General features: G+C 39.6%; 1 pseudogene; it reads right to left on the reverse strand.

Moving 5' to 3' along the window:
* Window positions 1-1078: 1078 nt before the first annotated feature.
* On the reverse strand, window positions 1079-1175 carry LOC122104496 (annotated as a pseudogene).
* Window positions 1176-16773: the final 15598 nt, after the last annotated feature.

Below are 16773 nucleotides of genomic sequence, written 5' to 3' on the forward strand. Positions count from 1 at the left end.
ATGTCAATCCAGGCCTGAAGAACAACTTGGAAGAAACTGCATTTGATATGGCCAAAAGGAAAAGTATGTATCACTACATCTTTGAAGTTGTGGAAGGCTGTACAAATTGTTCTCCTCAGTCCTAATGGTTTGGTTAAGTTTCTTAATTTTCAAAAATGACAGTCCATCCTTTTATGTCCTTACAAAATATTTTCACAATCTAAATAAAAGAAATCTCGTTGTTGTTGGTTTTTTTTTTTTTTTATTTGGTTGGTTGTGGGGCTTGAAGTCTGGGCCTGGGTGCTATACCTGTGCTCTTCGGCTGAAAGCGAGTGCTCTACCGCTTGCACCACAGCTCCACTTCCAGTTTTCTAGTGGTTTATTGGAGATAAGAATCTCACGGACTTTCCTGCTCGGGCTGGCTTTGAACCGAGATCCTCAGATCTCAGTCTCTTGTGTAGCTAGGATTATAGGCATGGCTACTGGCACCTGGCAACAACAATCTCTTACTGTAAAAATTCATGGATTCTGTGGAATACTTCCAAGTGAATTGCCTGCATTTGATGTCAAAATATATTCAAGAGTTTTTATATACATCTATAATGATTTCTGCAGAGTTGGTTATTTTTTAATCAGAAATAATTTTAACTTATCTTTTGAAATGAGTAGTAGAGAAACTGAAGTATTTCTGGTCATTGTCTGAAAATAGTCTATTTAAAAATATTCTATAATCTATGTTTGTATAATGTCCATAATCTTTTTTTATTCTCTCCTAGTTATACTCTAAATTCTACATTGTTTTATAATATATAGGTTCATTAGTATGTCCTTTCAGATTGCATTCCAGATAGAAACATTTTAAGATTCTTTTTTTTCCTAAGTCCTTATACTATTTTATTTCTTTGGGAGAAAGTGACAAAGTTGTCTATTTTCAACAGTTTTGTAAAGGTTATGCTATGTAAAGGCCTTTCTAAGGTGAAGATTTTATACACTGAGGTCAAACTAACTTTTAATTATATGAATTACATGTATTATTACATTTGTAATTTTGTAATCAGCTTTTTAATAACTGTTTTTCATTTCTTGAATCTGAAGAATGAAAAATATGGAATACTTCACAAATTTTCATATCATCCTTGTGCAAGTGCCATGTTAATCTCTGTATTTTAATTTGGGTATACGTGTTGCTGAAGCATGTAGTGTCCTCTAAATTTAAGTAGTTAATGATGCAATCTTTAAACAGGCTTATATCCTTGGGTGCCTATTTGTAACAAGGAAACCTTATTGTTCCTAACAATGCGATTGATCTTATTTCCCTAAAATTCTGTGAATACTGGAAAAAATTATATTGTTCAGTCGATTGCTCACATTTGAAATATTTTGTGTCAATAATTATTTTAAGTCTTTTTCATTTGGGATTTGATTGTAATTTCAAAAATTTATAGCTAGGTCCAAAGGTGATGGCTTTTTCAAGTACTTATTTATCCAACTGAGTTACCTTTGTGGAGCTAATGGATTGAAAGTAAGCCTTGATTAAGAGCTACTTCTAAACCTCTACAGCTGAAATTTTCCCAAATGAGGTCTTACAGGCACAAATATCTCCCTGACTCTTTACCCTTCTTCCATGTAGGAGCGGACCAACCAGAATATCTTACCCTGACACCCTAGATTGTCTTACTTGAACAAAACAAATCTTAGTTACAAGGGATCATAGAGAGATGAACATTTCAGACAGAACTGTTCAGACTAGAACGTATTTATCAAAATATAATTGTTTATTTTACCTACCATTTCAAAAGTAGCTAAAGACAAGGGGGAGAATAAATTGTTCATATGCATTTATTACCTAATGTCCTGGCCTGTCTACCATCCAACCATGCAGGAATTACAATACTGCCTTTCTATCATCAAATATTTTCATAGTTGCAGTGGAAGTCCCTATGTTTCTCCTCATTATTAGGCCTTAAATTGTTAATGTTTTAATCACCATGTTTCCTCTTGCTTCCAGGTTATAAATTTACAAATGGTAAAGCTTTAGGTCTAACCCTATCAAACACTAAGTTAGAGAAAAAAGAATAATATTTTGAAACATAGTTGCCTTTGAAACCCTAACCACAACAGAACAATGCAAAACATGTGCCTTTTTATTATATTATACATAGTTATCTATTTTATATTTATATGTGCTGATTTCATACTTCACACAGTGAAACTTACTAGAATTAGTTGATAATTTGGCAAATTGATATTTATTTATTACAATAAATACAATTGGAATATGAATAATTAGGTTTAGAAAATATTTTAGAATATAAAAGTTATCAGTACCATGTCTTCGGTATAAATTTGTGATACCTTGTAAGTGTTCTTGATCTTCTGAATTCACATGGTAAAAAACAATGTTTTCCTCTAATCTATAAGGGATTTTACTCTGCTTCTCATGCATCATGGAAACAGAAAATAATTCAAGACCCATCTCAATTTCTCATTTCCTATATTTCAGGGCCCAAATATCTTGAGATGCAGAAATTAGCAGTAAGCAATTGTGAAATTCAAGGCAACTTAAAAGGAAGGAAGAGATCACAAAATCTGAGAGAATGTACTGTAATTCAAATTTTCAATTTACAGATGACCAGCCATTATGAGTGAACAAGATCTCAAAGTGTCATAAGATTATTTTTAGTACCTCTCCTCTAATGATTAATGAAAGATTTCAGTCCAGCATAAATTGGTTAAAAAATAGTTCCTGGAAGAATAGATCCATAATTGGTCTACCAAGTCATGGAAAACTTGACTTAGAGGTCAAATGTAATTCAGAAAAACATTAATTGAAAAGCTCCTTAGTGCTTCAAAACACAGGTACTTCAGTACAACTTGGTTCTGTGCTATAAAAATGTTGTCACACTCAAACCAATGTTAACATACATTTAATCTGAAAATGTATTCCTTTTCAAATAAACTTTTTAAAATCACATTCTCCAAAATAACATTTGACAATTAGATGATATTTAGTGACATTACAAGTTTTTCAATTGTAGAGAGGAAGTTAAATAGAGTTGATTTATTTACCCAGCACTAATGCCAAATAGGTTCGACCATTTATTATACTGTAGAAATAGTACAACCCACCACTTTTGTTGTTCAGTAGGTACCTTCCAGAAATGTGTTAAATAGATCAGCCTCCCATATTTCAAACCCAAAAGTTAGCTAATAAAGTAAATTTCATCGCTTAATAAGGTACATTTTAAAAAGTCACAAATAATTGCCTTATCATATGTTGTTTTATGTTTTCCCTATCTGTCTAACATAGTAAGAAATATGACTTTATGTCTTGAATTTGGATACTCTTCAGAGATATGACATAAAATCTGTCTGCTATTTCTATCATATTTCTCTATAGTAGTAAATTTTAGTTTACTTCTTTTTCCAAAACTCATACATAGAATAAAGTATTATCCCATGTTAAGTTAAATAATCACACACTATTGTACAAAGCCATTTATAAAAATTGGTAGTTAGGAATATCTTCTAAGCCATTTTTAAACTTTCTTGTTGACTAAAGATGAATCTTCCAAATGGATGAGAATAACAGCATGTCTAGGTGTTTCACGTCTCCAGACTTGCAAATTGTTATTGCAGATGAATGAATTATGGAAATAAAAGCTGACATCAGTTCAAGTATATGCAGCATTGACATTCCATGGAATGTATATAAACCTGTCAAAATATCAACAGACAGTTTAACAGAATGACCATTAGGAATTTGAAACCAGAGAGGAATAATAGTAAAGACATAGAATTAATGAAAAATGGAACAAGGGAGATGTACAAGTACTTACGTTGAAAACAAAAATTGCAACTTTGGTGGGGGGGAGGAAGATTGTGTGGGGGGCGGGGGGAGAATGGGAAGGGATGGGAAGGGGAAACAAAGGCGGAGGCTACAATACTTGATAAGAAATATACTCCTTATCTTGCCCATGCAATTGTAACCACTCTGTACAGTATTTTCACAATAAAAAAAGAAAAATAGAACAAGGGGCAAGTACAGCTATAATACTCAATGTACACATGCGATAAAGGAAGTGTTAAATCAGAACTAAATCTTGGAGAAGGGGTAGGAATGATAGAAAGAGTGACTCTGATCCAGGAGCATTGGACAATTTGATATATTTAATTGTAACACACTTGCACAACCTTTTGAAATTCAGTGAAAAAACACAAAAAGCAAAAACACATAAAAATCACAACCAGGGCTGGGAAGGTGGCTCAGTGGTAGAGTGCTTGCCTTGCATGCATGAGGCCCTGGGTTCGATTCCTCAGCACCACATAAGCAGAAAAAAGCCAGAAGTGGTGCTGTGGCTCAAGTGGTAGAGTGCTAGCCTTGAGCTAAAGAGCTGAGGGACAGCACCCAGGCCCAGTTCAAGGCCCATGACTGGCAAAAAAAAAAATCACAACCAAACATCCATCTCTAGAGAGTATGAATATGATCCCTCAAAATTTTAAATAGTTAATGAAGGGCAGTCTTGGGAAAAAACAAACAAAGCTTTTAAAAGAGGGCAGTTTGGGGTTGGGGAGAATTTTCAACAGATTTAAGTAGATTGTCTAAGATTATAAATCACCTACATCTGCTGCAAACCTTATCTTTCTTCTTCGAGTTCTCTTTGTCTGAACTGGATAGTCCTATCCTCAGCCACACTTGATAGCTTAAAGATACTATGGAAGAAACAAGATCAAGAACATATTACCATAGATTGTTACTGGAAGTAAGTGAAAGTAATTGTTAATGGATGTGGAAACTGATCCCAGGAGAGGAATTGAACATAGAGGAATTTAAAAGTTCAAGTGAACTTTTGCTTTCCTTTTTACTGTACAAGAAAAGAATCGAAGGCTTGAAGGAAACTGGCTGTTTTGAGTGTCTTCTTTACTCATATAAACTTGTCTGTAAACTTCTAGTTGAGAGCATTACAAAAGTAAACAATGTGCCGTTTGAAGGCCAGCATAGAAGAAGAAGAAATAATGTTGTTTTAAAAGTATTGTACTGCAAAGAAACAAAGATATGGAGGCTTTAACGTGTCTTATGAATGGATGTTTCAATCCTGAGCTGATTCTCTTGTTGTACGATTCAGTTATCAATTCCTTTAGTCTGGTTCTCAGTTCTCCATAGCAATAAGGATTCCAAAAAAGCAGATTGCAGTGAGTATGATCAGCAAAAGCAGCCTCTTCAAAAGCAGCCTCTTCTCAGACCAGTACTCCTTTAAATAGGGTCCCAAAGAAATACCTGGGGTTTCTTTTATTTGCTTGTTTGTTTAGTTTGTGCTGGTTCTGGGGCTTGAACTCAGAGGCTGGACCCTGTAACTGATCAATTGTCTTTTCTGTCCACCTACCTCCAAAGCTAGTATTCTACTAATTGAGCCAAAACTTTACTTCTGGATTTTTTGGTGTTTAATTACAAATAAGAGTTTGACAGACTCTCGTGCCTGGGTTGGCTTTGAACTAAGATAGTAAGAAACCCAAGTGACATCAACTGTATGGACTTCTGTCTTAAACCAAGAAATATAAGATGAAATTTATTATAAAGCTAATATTTGACAATTTTTAAAAGAAGAGAATATGTCCAGCAAAGAAGCCATAACTTTAAAAACTCAGCAAAAGTAGGTGCACTGAATCATTTTGGAATTATTTTCTCTGCTTACAAAGATTACTGTTGATGTCATCATTCCTTTTGGGGAAACTTAAAGTCATATTTGCACTTTTTTGTTAGTTGTGGGGCTTGAACTCTGATCTTGGGTGCTGTCACTCAGCTCTTCAGGTCAAATTGAGCACTCTACCACTTTAGATACAGCAGTACTTCCAGATTTCTGGTGGTTAATTGAATATCAGTGTCTCATGGACTTTCCTGAACAGGCTGGCTTTGAACCACAATCCTCTGGTCTCAGCCTATTGAGTAGCTAGGATTACAGGCATGAGCCATCAGCACCCCGCTCATATTTGCATTTAGTGCAGTTAATGACAATAAGTAGACAAAGAATGGAAATCTGAATCAAATGATGTGACATTGCAGGTTTTCAGAATAATAGAGGTAGCAATAAATATGTCCTCTTTTTCCATTTTGTTACATTAATGACTTATGAGCTATGAGACCCTTGCATTAGCATCCTCTTCCATCTGTGTAGGTGTATTTTGTTTCAGGAAATGTTCATAGAGAAAGAGAAAGACAGATTATTAGAAAGCAAAGGAGATCATGTATGAAAGAACAGCATAGAAGGAGATACATTTATCACCCAGAGATTAAGAACTAGCTTAAGAGGTTTAGAATGCTAAAGGCAACGAGGAATATTCCTAGGTAACAAGTTCTTCAATAACCGAAAATGATTCCCTGGAACACTTTCTGCTATATCTTAGTTACTATCATTTATTCCTTCCATCTGGAGTTATTCCTTCTGTTCTGTCACTACTGTTAACTAGCCTCTGCCTTTTTGGTGCCAAGACTGGCCAAGAAGGTTTCCAAATCTCACTTAGACTACCTTTCTCATTCTGATTAGAAGTGACCACTCAAAACCCTGGAATCTTTGAATTTACAGAATTAATCTTCACCTGACATCTAAGCATATTCCTGGCATTAATTGCTGTGACCGAATGAACAAAACATTTTTTCAACACACTATCCTAATATAGGTAACGTACATGAATTAGGGACTATTGTCAGGTATCAGTATGGAAAGAGGAATCATATATTCCAAGTATGGATTCTTTATTTTTTTTCATTTACTAACTAAATGTTGCTGTTGTTTTTGTTTTTGTTGCTGTTGTTGTTTTGCCAGTCCTGGGACTTAAACTCAGGGCTAGGGAATTATGCCTCAGCTTTGTTTTTTCTAAAGGGGAACACTCTACCACTTGAGGAACAGCATCCCTTCCAATGTTTTTTTTTTCTGTTTATGTGGTACTGAGGAATTGAACTCAGGGTTTCATGCATGCTAGGCAATCAACATACAATGAAGCCACATTCCCAGAGCCCTTAATAACTTTCTTAAGATGGCATTACATTTTCATTCGGTGACTATGTATCATAACTTTGGATAGAAATTTTTGCTAGAAAAGTACATAGAACAAAATACTAAGTCCAGTAAGGCTAGATAGAAAATGAATGATCGTCACGGTATAGCCAGGGCACAGAGGGGATTACTTCATGGACCTGGTACAACAGAATGAGTGAAACAGCTCCTGACCCACAACCCACCTCCAGAATGAGAGGTAAACCTTGGTTCCAGCCACTTGGGGACGCTGGCCCACCTCCTCCAGCACCCATTCAAATCAGTTCCTATGAGGGAGAGAGATTGAAAGAACGAATATCAGAATTACACTTAAGCCAGGTGCTAGTGGGTCAGGCCTATAATCCTAACTACACAGGAGGCTGAGACATGAAGATCATGGCTCATAGCCAGCCCGGGCAACATGAAGCACCTGCAATTTTCCAACAGATTACTCACCTGAGCACAGTCAGGCTGTACAAGGAGATAGATGATCTGTCTCTCTCTGTCTTTCTCTCTGTCTATCTCTGTCTCTGTCTCCGTCTCTGTCTCTGTCTCTGCCTCTGTCTGTCTGTCTGTCTGTCTGTCTGTATGTCTGTCTGTCTCTCTCTCTCTCTCTCTCTCTCACACACACACACACACATAAACTCAGAGCAGTGCCTCTCCTGAGTTTGTTGGAGACCAGATGTACAGGGAGCACCAGCAGAAGCTGGCAGAGCTGGGAAATGTGATCACCCACTAGAACTGTTGACAGCTGGGGAGGGGGGAACAGGCCAATTGTATGTGTGTGTGTTGGGGCGGGAGCGTTCCTCCCAGATATTCACATCAGTTCTAACCACCAGAACCCTCACCTCCCTACTGGGTTTTTCTGGGACCCTCTTCAAGTGAAAGGGTGACCCAGCACAGAAGACAAGGGCTCACACAGCAAGGGGGGGGTCTATCTTCATAATCCAACACCCTCCACCCAAGTAAAAAGGAAAAGACCCCAGAATGCAGGTGTGAACATGCTGCACTCAAACTCTGACTAAAGACACCAGGTTCCCACCAGGGAGAGAAAGGGTGCAGATACGCCTCTGTGTGGCTCCCACTAATCCAGGTCAGGGGCTCTGTTGTGCCCACTCCTCACCTAACCCTGCATCTCCCCGTTTCCTGGGACTCTGGCTGCTAGGGATGGGAGTGGGATCCTCAGGCCAACACTTACCCCCATCCCTTGGGTGCATTTGTGGCAGGGCCTTGGCCAGACTGTGGGGCATGGGACAGGCAGGGTTCACGGTGGTTGGGAGGAGAGGAGATATGGGGTCGTGGAATACGGGCTTATGTGGTGGCCACTCACATATGCTGCTGGGAGAAGCTATTGGAAACTGCTCTGGGTAGGGCAAGCAGCGATGGAAGAGGCATGGTAGATACTCAGGCCCAGAGCAGAGGACAGGGGTGCCATGATTAGGTCAGGGCCACAAGATGGCTGGCAGCACACCATTGCACCTTTGACTGAGGACTCCAAAGAGGCACTGCAGTTCTGAGCCAGCAGCACCAAGTTTGAAACGCTGTGCTGAGGGGAAGGTGGTGAGGGGGCAGGGACAGGGGTGGGCACGTGGTGGGGCTGACCAAGGCCTCTCCTCCTAGGCCTCGAGTCTCTTACCACTCAGCCACCTCTAGCTTCCTCAACTGCTGGTAGTGGTGTCAACCAACAGAGGGAATCCCAGTGCTATAGGGCAGCAGGGAATGTGGGCGTGGCCACCATTCTTTTATCCCATTGGTCAGAAAGAACCAAGAAATAATGTGGGTGAGGCTGGAATCCTGTGATGCAGGCAGAATTGGCAGAATCAAGATGACAGCAGCCCCTTTCCCAGGGAAAGCTGTCCAATCCAATTGGAGAAAAGAGGGTGACCTGCTTTAGCCGGATGCCTGCACAGATTGTTCTGTATGTCTGTTGCCAGTCCTGGACCATGAACTCAGGATCTGGGCACAGTGCATGAGCTGCTTTTGCTCAAGGCTAGCCCTCTACAACTGGAGCCACACACTCCACTTCTGGCTTTGTTGGCACAAGTTGGACAGGGGTCTCAAGGACTTTCCTGCTTAGGGTGATTTTGACCATGATCCTCCTATAACAGCCTTGTAAGTATCAAGGAGGACTGGTGAGAGCCAGTTAATCATTGGTGCCTGGTTAATCATTGGTCTTGCTGATGTTTTTGGACAGACTGGTGAGTTCCCTATCCTGAGGTTTAAGTGGTGGGAGCTGGAGCCCACATTTGGAATCCTGGTCCTGCCACTTCCAAATGGCAGGAGACCAACTAATGAATAGTTCAAGGTGAACACACCAGCCTGTGAGCAACTAAGGAATTAGGCCATTCCCAAGATCTGACATTGATCCCCAGGGTGGGCCACGATAGTCATAAATTCATTATTTAAACATAGGATCTATATTTACATACATGTGTGGACAGCATCTTGCATTTGGTGTACTTCTTCTCCTTATTTACTGTCTTATCCATGGAGTATTGTGTATTTTACTGAGAATGGTGACAGATATAACAGTGCTAACATGGATGGCAACCTATTTCCTTGGCTATAAGGTTTCCCATGCATTCTCCATCCTAGCTGAGACTCAGATCTTTCATAGGACAGGAAAACAGGTGCATTGATGGGCTTCTCACATAAGGATTCATCTTTTGGCAGTGTTGGAATGTGAACTCTGAGCCTAGCAGGCCAAGTTGTGGAAAGGTTCAAGGTGAGGACACCAGCCTGTAAGCAACAAAGGAGATAGGCCGTTCCCAGGACCTGACATTGAGTGCCAGGGAGGGCCAGATAGTCACAAATTCAGAATTTTGACATAGAATCTATATTTACATACATGTGTGGACAGCATCTTGCATTCGGTGCTCTTCTCCTTACTTTGTGTCTAGTTCATGGAGTTATTGTGTATTTTACTGAGTATGGTGACAGGTATAACTGTGCTGACATGTATGACAACCTGTTCCCATGGTTATAAGTTTGTCTATGCATTCTCCATCCTAGTTAAGACACGGGACATTCACAGCAGAGGGAAAAATGTGCAATGCCTGACTTCTGACAACAGAATGAATCTTTTGTCAATGCTGGGATTTGAACTGAGGTCTGGGTAGCTCTGTTGCACTTTGGGGAAAGGGGAAGCTCACCATCCTTGAAGACTAGAATGTCAGGCCTGGTCCAGAGCCTAATTTGAAGCCCCAACACTGGACAAAATACAAGCCCACCTTTTGTAATCATAGGATCTCTCTTTACCTATAGATGTGATATGCATCTTGTATTAAGTGTAATTATTCTTCTTATTTTGTGTCTTATTCAGGGATGTATTGTGTATTTTATTGAGTATGGTGATAGATATAACTGTGCTGACATGGATGACAACCTATTCCCATGGCTATAGAGTTGCCTATATAGAATTCTCCATCCCCACTGAGACCCAGGACTTTCACAGGACAGGAAAACAGGTGGATCGATTGGCTTCTACATCAAGGTGAATCTTTTGGGGCTGAGATTTGAACTTAAGGCCTACCTGGCCCAACTCGTGAATCAGTCATGGTCAGTACACCAGCCTGTGAGGCACTAAGTAGCTAGGCTGTTCTCAGGACCTGAGATGGAGCCCTGGTAGGGGCCAATTTAGTCATAAATTCATCATTTAAACATAGGATTTGTATTTCCATAGATGGGAGGGCAGCATCTTGCATTCGATGTAGTCATTCTCTTTATTTTGTGTCTTATTCATTGATGTATTGTGTATTTTCTTGAGAATAGGATGATAGATGTGGGGCACATGAGCAGCAAAGATGACGCTGAGAGGAAGGTGAGTGGGCAGAGCCCGAGTTGTTTATGTTAAAATCTGATTGCCTACCATTATTAAGCAAAGTGATGTCAGTGCCTGAACAGCTCATGAATGGCAGGGAAAGTTCAGAAGCACTAGGGACAATTAAACCCTGGGCCCCAGGTGAAAAGCATATGATATGGTGATCTTTACAGTGATTGATTGGTTTCTTTTACTCCCCCTCCGTGCTCTGAAGTCTTTTGCTTTAAAAAGGCTTGCTATGTAATAATAAACAAGTTCTTGCTTGCCTTGACTCCCCACTGCATCTGATTGTCTCCGGGACTAAGGGAGGTTGGGGAATGGATGAGCAGCACACTTCTCTTTCCTTGGACCCCATCTGTCTTTCGCAGGGTGGATGAAGGACCAACAGAGATATAACTGTGTTGACCTGGATGACAATCTATTCCCATGGCTATAGAGTTGCCTATAGAGAATTCTCCCTCCTCGCTGAGACCCAGGACTTGCACAACACAGGAAAACAGGTGCAATGACTGGCTGCTCACATCAGGGTGAATTTTTGGCAGTGCTGGGATTCGAACTTTGGACCTAGGTGGCCCAACTGCCCAAAGGGTCTACATGAGCACACCAGCCTGTGAGCCACTAAGGAACTGGGCCATTCTGAGGAACACATTAGGAGGCAGAATGTACACACTCAACAATGAAGTGAGCTGCAAAACCAGTTCATTCATTCCAGGCGCAGGAAGCAATGAAACCTGAAACATTTGTTAGAGTTACACCAGGGTCAGGCTTTTCTCAGCCCCTTCAAACAATGACTAATTAATCTTCCTCCTTCACGTGAACTAATACAGAGCCAGTTTAGTGGGGGAGAAGGGAGGAACAGAGAAGAAAACCCTGCTCTCTGGTCTTAGGGAGTGGGTTTTTGACTCTCCATCTGTCAGGATTGAAGACCCTTCTTCTACCTCTGCCAGTCTATTCTCCTTGCTTCATTCTCCACATCATTAATGCAAATCCCCAGTCCAAGGAGTGGCAGGGCTGTTTCTCCTCTGTCTCCAGGCACCTGAGTTAGAAACTGGCTCTGCCCTCTTGACTTTGGAGCCCTTGGCTGCCTGAGAAATGGGACAGAGACAGTCTTCCTGCTCTGTGGTTATGTGAAGGCGATGCTGGTTTCCTGGCACACTGCAGAAGGCCTCATGATTGGGAAGTGTTCCCTTCTTTCCTCAAGATATCTAAGACCAGATTCATCTATCAACTTTCTATCTATCTTTCTACCTATCTATCTTTTTACCTATCTATCTTTCTACCTATCTTTCTTTCTTTCTTCCTTTCTTTCTTTCTTTCTTTCTTTCTTTCTTTCTTTCTTTCTTTCTTTCTTTCTTTCTTTCTTTCTTTCTTTCTTTCTTTCTTTCTTTCTTTCTTTCTTTCTTTCTTTCTTTCTTTCTTCCTTTCCTTCTTTCTTTCTTTCTTTCTTTCTTCCTACCTAACTAGTTATCTCTTTGCCAGTTCTTGGGTTGAACTTAAGGTCTGAGCACTGTCTACAGCACTCTGCTACTTTGAGCCACAGTAACAATTATGGCCTTGTCTGTGTATGTGCATCTGAGGAATCGAACCCAAGCCTTCTTGCATGCTAGGCAAGCACTCTCTCACTAATCCATACTCCCAGCCTCCTCATTGTTTCTTAATGGTAGTTTATACATAAGTATGCAATCATTTCATGTTCCCAAGTTTAATTTTCTGAATACCGGTTACTTCTACAAATCCTGATCTTCCATTCTTCTACCTGATTTGTGACTGTTGCTGCCTTGGCCTCATAATAAAATGTAAATAAAGGCTGCTGAGAGCATAAGTGTACATCATATAAGGACACAGGCCTGGAAACCTGGAAGAGAAAAGAAATGGCCTGAAATGAAGAGAATGATGCAGTGTGAGCAACTACCATATCTGAAAACTAAACCAGTAAATAAAAGCAGAAGAATTGCATAGGTCTGTTTGCACTCGGGGAGGTAATATGTATACACACATAAGTAGGTACTGATACATTAACTTGGCCTGCTCTTTTTGATTTTTGTAGCCACCCCAAGGCTTAAACTCAGGCCCTGATGTGTTCCTGAGATGTTTCGCTCATGGCTGAGGCTCTACCACCACCACAGCTCCACTTCAAGCCATCTGGTCGTTAATTGGACATAAGTAACTCTCAGGCTTTCCTGCCTGGTCTGGCTTGTATCTCCTGCTCGGTTTTCTCTCTCAAAGCTGGAGCTCTACCCCCTGGGCCACTGCTCCACTTCTGGTTCTCTGGTGTTTTATTGGAGACAAGAGTCTCACAGACTTTCCTGTTCAGATGGCTTTGAATGACTATCTCCTGAGGAGGTTTCAAGTAGCTTTTCTCAGGGATTTGCTGAGGAGCTGCTCCACAGAAACTCTTAGTCTAAATCTCAAGATGTACTAGAGAAAAATGAAACATGAAGATGCTACTAGTGGGTTCTAGACAATTCAGGTTGGAGACACAAAACACTCATAATTATTAAATCATTTTATAGGTAAAATGAGAAATGCAGACAGTATGAGGATCACTCCAACTTTCGTTCCTGTCATCCTGAGACAGTAAATTTACCTCAGCTCAATGCTAAGTGGCAGAACTGGCATGTCCTGTGGATATTTGGTCCCAAATACTGTGACACTCATTTCTCACTTTTGACCTCAGACCAGAGGGTGAGATGAAGAGAGAAAATCATTCTCAGTGAAAACAGCTCTAATAAACATTGGATAGTTTACTTATAAATTCAAACCATTGGAATAACCCTGTTAAGAAGTCAGATTGTCCAGATTATAAAATTAAAGAAGTAAATTTCTATTAAAAAAATTTGTCTGTCGTGGGGCTTGAACACTGGGCCTGGTCATTTTCGCTCAGTATTTCAGTCAAGGTGAGTGTTCTACCAGTTAAGCCACAATGTCACATCCCCATTTGTTAGGAAATGGAAAGACTTGGAAAAAATTATATTAAGTGAAGTAAGCCAGGACCAAAGAAATATAAGTCCCATGGTTTCCCTTATTTGCAATAACTAGTATATGTCTGAGACAAACAGAAACTCTCAGACAAGTTGATATTAGGCGAAATGAACCCCAAGATAAGGATTCAAATATTTTGTTTTTTCTTGCAATTTTTTTCCAACATATTTCTTTGTTGCTTTGTATGTACCTCCCCCAGGGTATAAGCCCTGCTTTCACTGTATTTGATATTGATATAATTTTTGGAGGGGAAGGGAAAAAACAAACTGTTTAAATAGGTTTACAGGTGGACCCATTACAACAATGAGATATACAAGACATTATGTCGAAAAATGAACTTTACAACTTTGGTGGGGTGCGGGGTGGGGGTGGGGATGGTGGTGGTAGGGGGCTGGGGGTAGAGGGTGGAGAGGGGAAGAGATAGTATTGGAAACTATCTTGCCCTTGTAATTGTAACCTCTCTGTACAATATTTTCACAATAGTAAAAAATTATAAAATTAAAAAAGTGAAGAAGAAAAGAAAGAAGGTGACAGTGGCTGCTGACTGTAATCCCAGGTCCTCTGGAGGCTGAGAAGTAGAGAATCATAGTTTGAATCCAGTCCATGACACTATTATTTCTAAGAGATCACATAAAAACACAAAAATGAGGCTGTGACTCAAGCTTAATGCATTACCCTTGAGCAAAAGGAGCTTGAGGACAACGCCTAGGTTCATAGTTCAACCTCAGGACCTCCTCCCTCAAAAAAAGCCTGTACTTCCATGTCTTTGTCTATGTATGGATGTATTTCTATAGGTGAAACTCCTGAGTAGCACTGATGAATGGCACCAAGCTAGGAAATTTGTATTCAATACAATGAGCTCAAAACACAGAGACTTCTTTCAAGACACTGCATGTTCTGGGGCTCCCCTCATCGTTCCCAGTTTAACCTCAGGATTTCTCTGAATCTCAGACCTGCTGGGATATATATATATGTATGTATGTATGTATGTATGTATGTATATATATGTACATACATCCATATATATAATTACATATTTTATACATGAGACAGATATCTATATATAATTAAATTATGTATGAATCATGTGTTACTACCAATTAGGTATTTAATTATGTCTCCATGCAATTTTTATTCTGTTAATGCTTAATAAAATATTGATTAAACTTAATGCACCTCTATACTTATTGCACCTAATTTTATCCTAGAAGGATTCACTACTATTTCAATTCTCTTATCATTTATTATAGTGACAATTCTTCCATCTATGACACTTTTTACATTTATTACAACCTATTACATAGCATATGGATTTGCATCTGAATTATACATCCTACCTGACACCGAGCACATTCACAGAAAAGAAAAATATGTGTCATGCTCCACTTCTCACTCAAAGGTCAAATTTTTGGCAGTAGTTTGATGTAAACTCAGGGCCTACAAGGGTCAGTTCATGAATGGGTGACTACCAGCATAGCAGCCTCTAGCCAATTCAGCTGACAGGTGGTGTCCAGGCCCTGAGATCAAGCCCCGTATGTTGACTCCAAATTACGCTTAGTGCAGTTATTCGTTTTATTTTTCATCTCATTCATTTATTTACTATTTATTTTATTGACTGCTATTACACATAGAATATTTACTACATTTATTACATAGGATATAGATTATTTGCCTATGTATGAAACTTCACACCTGACACCCAGGACTTTCACAGAAAAGGAAAACATGTGTCACCATGGGCTTCTTACTCTACGATTCAATTTTTGTGAATGCTGGCATCTGAACTCAAAGTCTACAAGGCCCAATTCATGAATGGGTGAGTATCAGCACGCCTGCCTGGGGCATATGGAGCTGATAAGCTGTTCCCAGCACCTGAGATAGAGTCCCAGGGGTTGACAAAATAAGAACAGATTGACATGCAGATGGCAGTACACAAATAAATATAGATGATAATAGAGTGCTAGAGATGTGTATACATTATTCAGTTATATAGGCTAGATTCCTACCATTTCTTGGGTATTTATTATGCTTCCATGTAATTAATATTACTGTTTTAATCCTTAATGAATTGTTAATTAAATCAATCACAGTTCCGAAATGATTGTGTCCATGTAATTAATAGTATTCTTTTAATGTGTCACAAATATTCATTAAAATCCATCGGCCTTCTAAAATCTCTTTCTAATTTTATAGTAGTATCATTCAGGAACAACTAATTCAAACTTCACATTCATAACCTTCCATCAGTATTGCTATGAATAGGAAGGAGACTCTTAGGATCTCCCTCCATTGGTAGGGTTCAGGACCCGGCTTTGAACACAAGGCCTATGTTGCCGTGTTGGCCTATGGCTTCCTTAGAAGCCTGCCAGCCTTCAGCAATGCCAGGTTCTGAACATTTTTCATCTGTGTCATTCAGACCCAGGATGGTCACCTTGAAAAGAAAACAAATGTAAAACTGGCAGCCATCTGCAAGTTTCTGTATTTTTATTCTGTGTCGTTTTAATTTTTTTTTTCCTTTCAGCCATTGAGGCCCAGGAACCCAGGTTCAGCTGTGGATCCAGAGGCTGCAACCCAATCTAGGGTGATCAATGCTGAGGCAGAGTTGCCACGCCCTGAGTTCAACCTTGTACTTGACAAAATGAAAATACATATATACATTAAAAATATTTTAAAAATTATGAGAGCTCCTTGGCTTGGAATTCACACCATTTTTTCTGCCAGGACTGTTATTTGAACTCAGGGTCTGGGTAAATCTGCAGCACTGTGGGAGAAGGGGAAGCTCACCGTGCTAGAAGACAAGAAAGTCAGGCCTGTGCCCAGGGGCTGAATTCAAGCCCTAGCACTCGAAAAAATAATATTCGTATACATTTTAAATACATGATTTATACCTACATATACATGTTTACTGCATATTGCAGTTAGTGTAGTTATTCATTTTCTTTTTTTATGTATTTATTATAT

This window comes from Dipodomys spectabilis, unplaced genomic scaffold (assembly GCF_019054845.1).
Source record: "Dipodomys spectabilis isolate Male_0828 unplaced genomic scaffold, ASM1905484v1 ptg000025l, whole genome shotgun sequence".
Taxonomy (NCBI): domain Eukaryota; kingdom Metazoa; phylum Chordata; class Mammalia; order Rodentia; family Heteromyidae; genus Dipodomys; species Dipodomys spectabilis.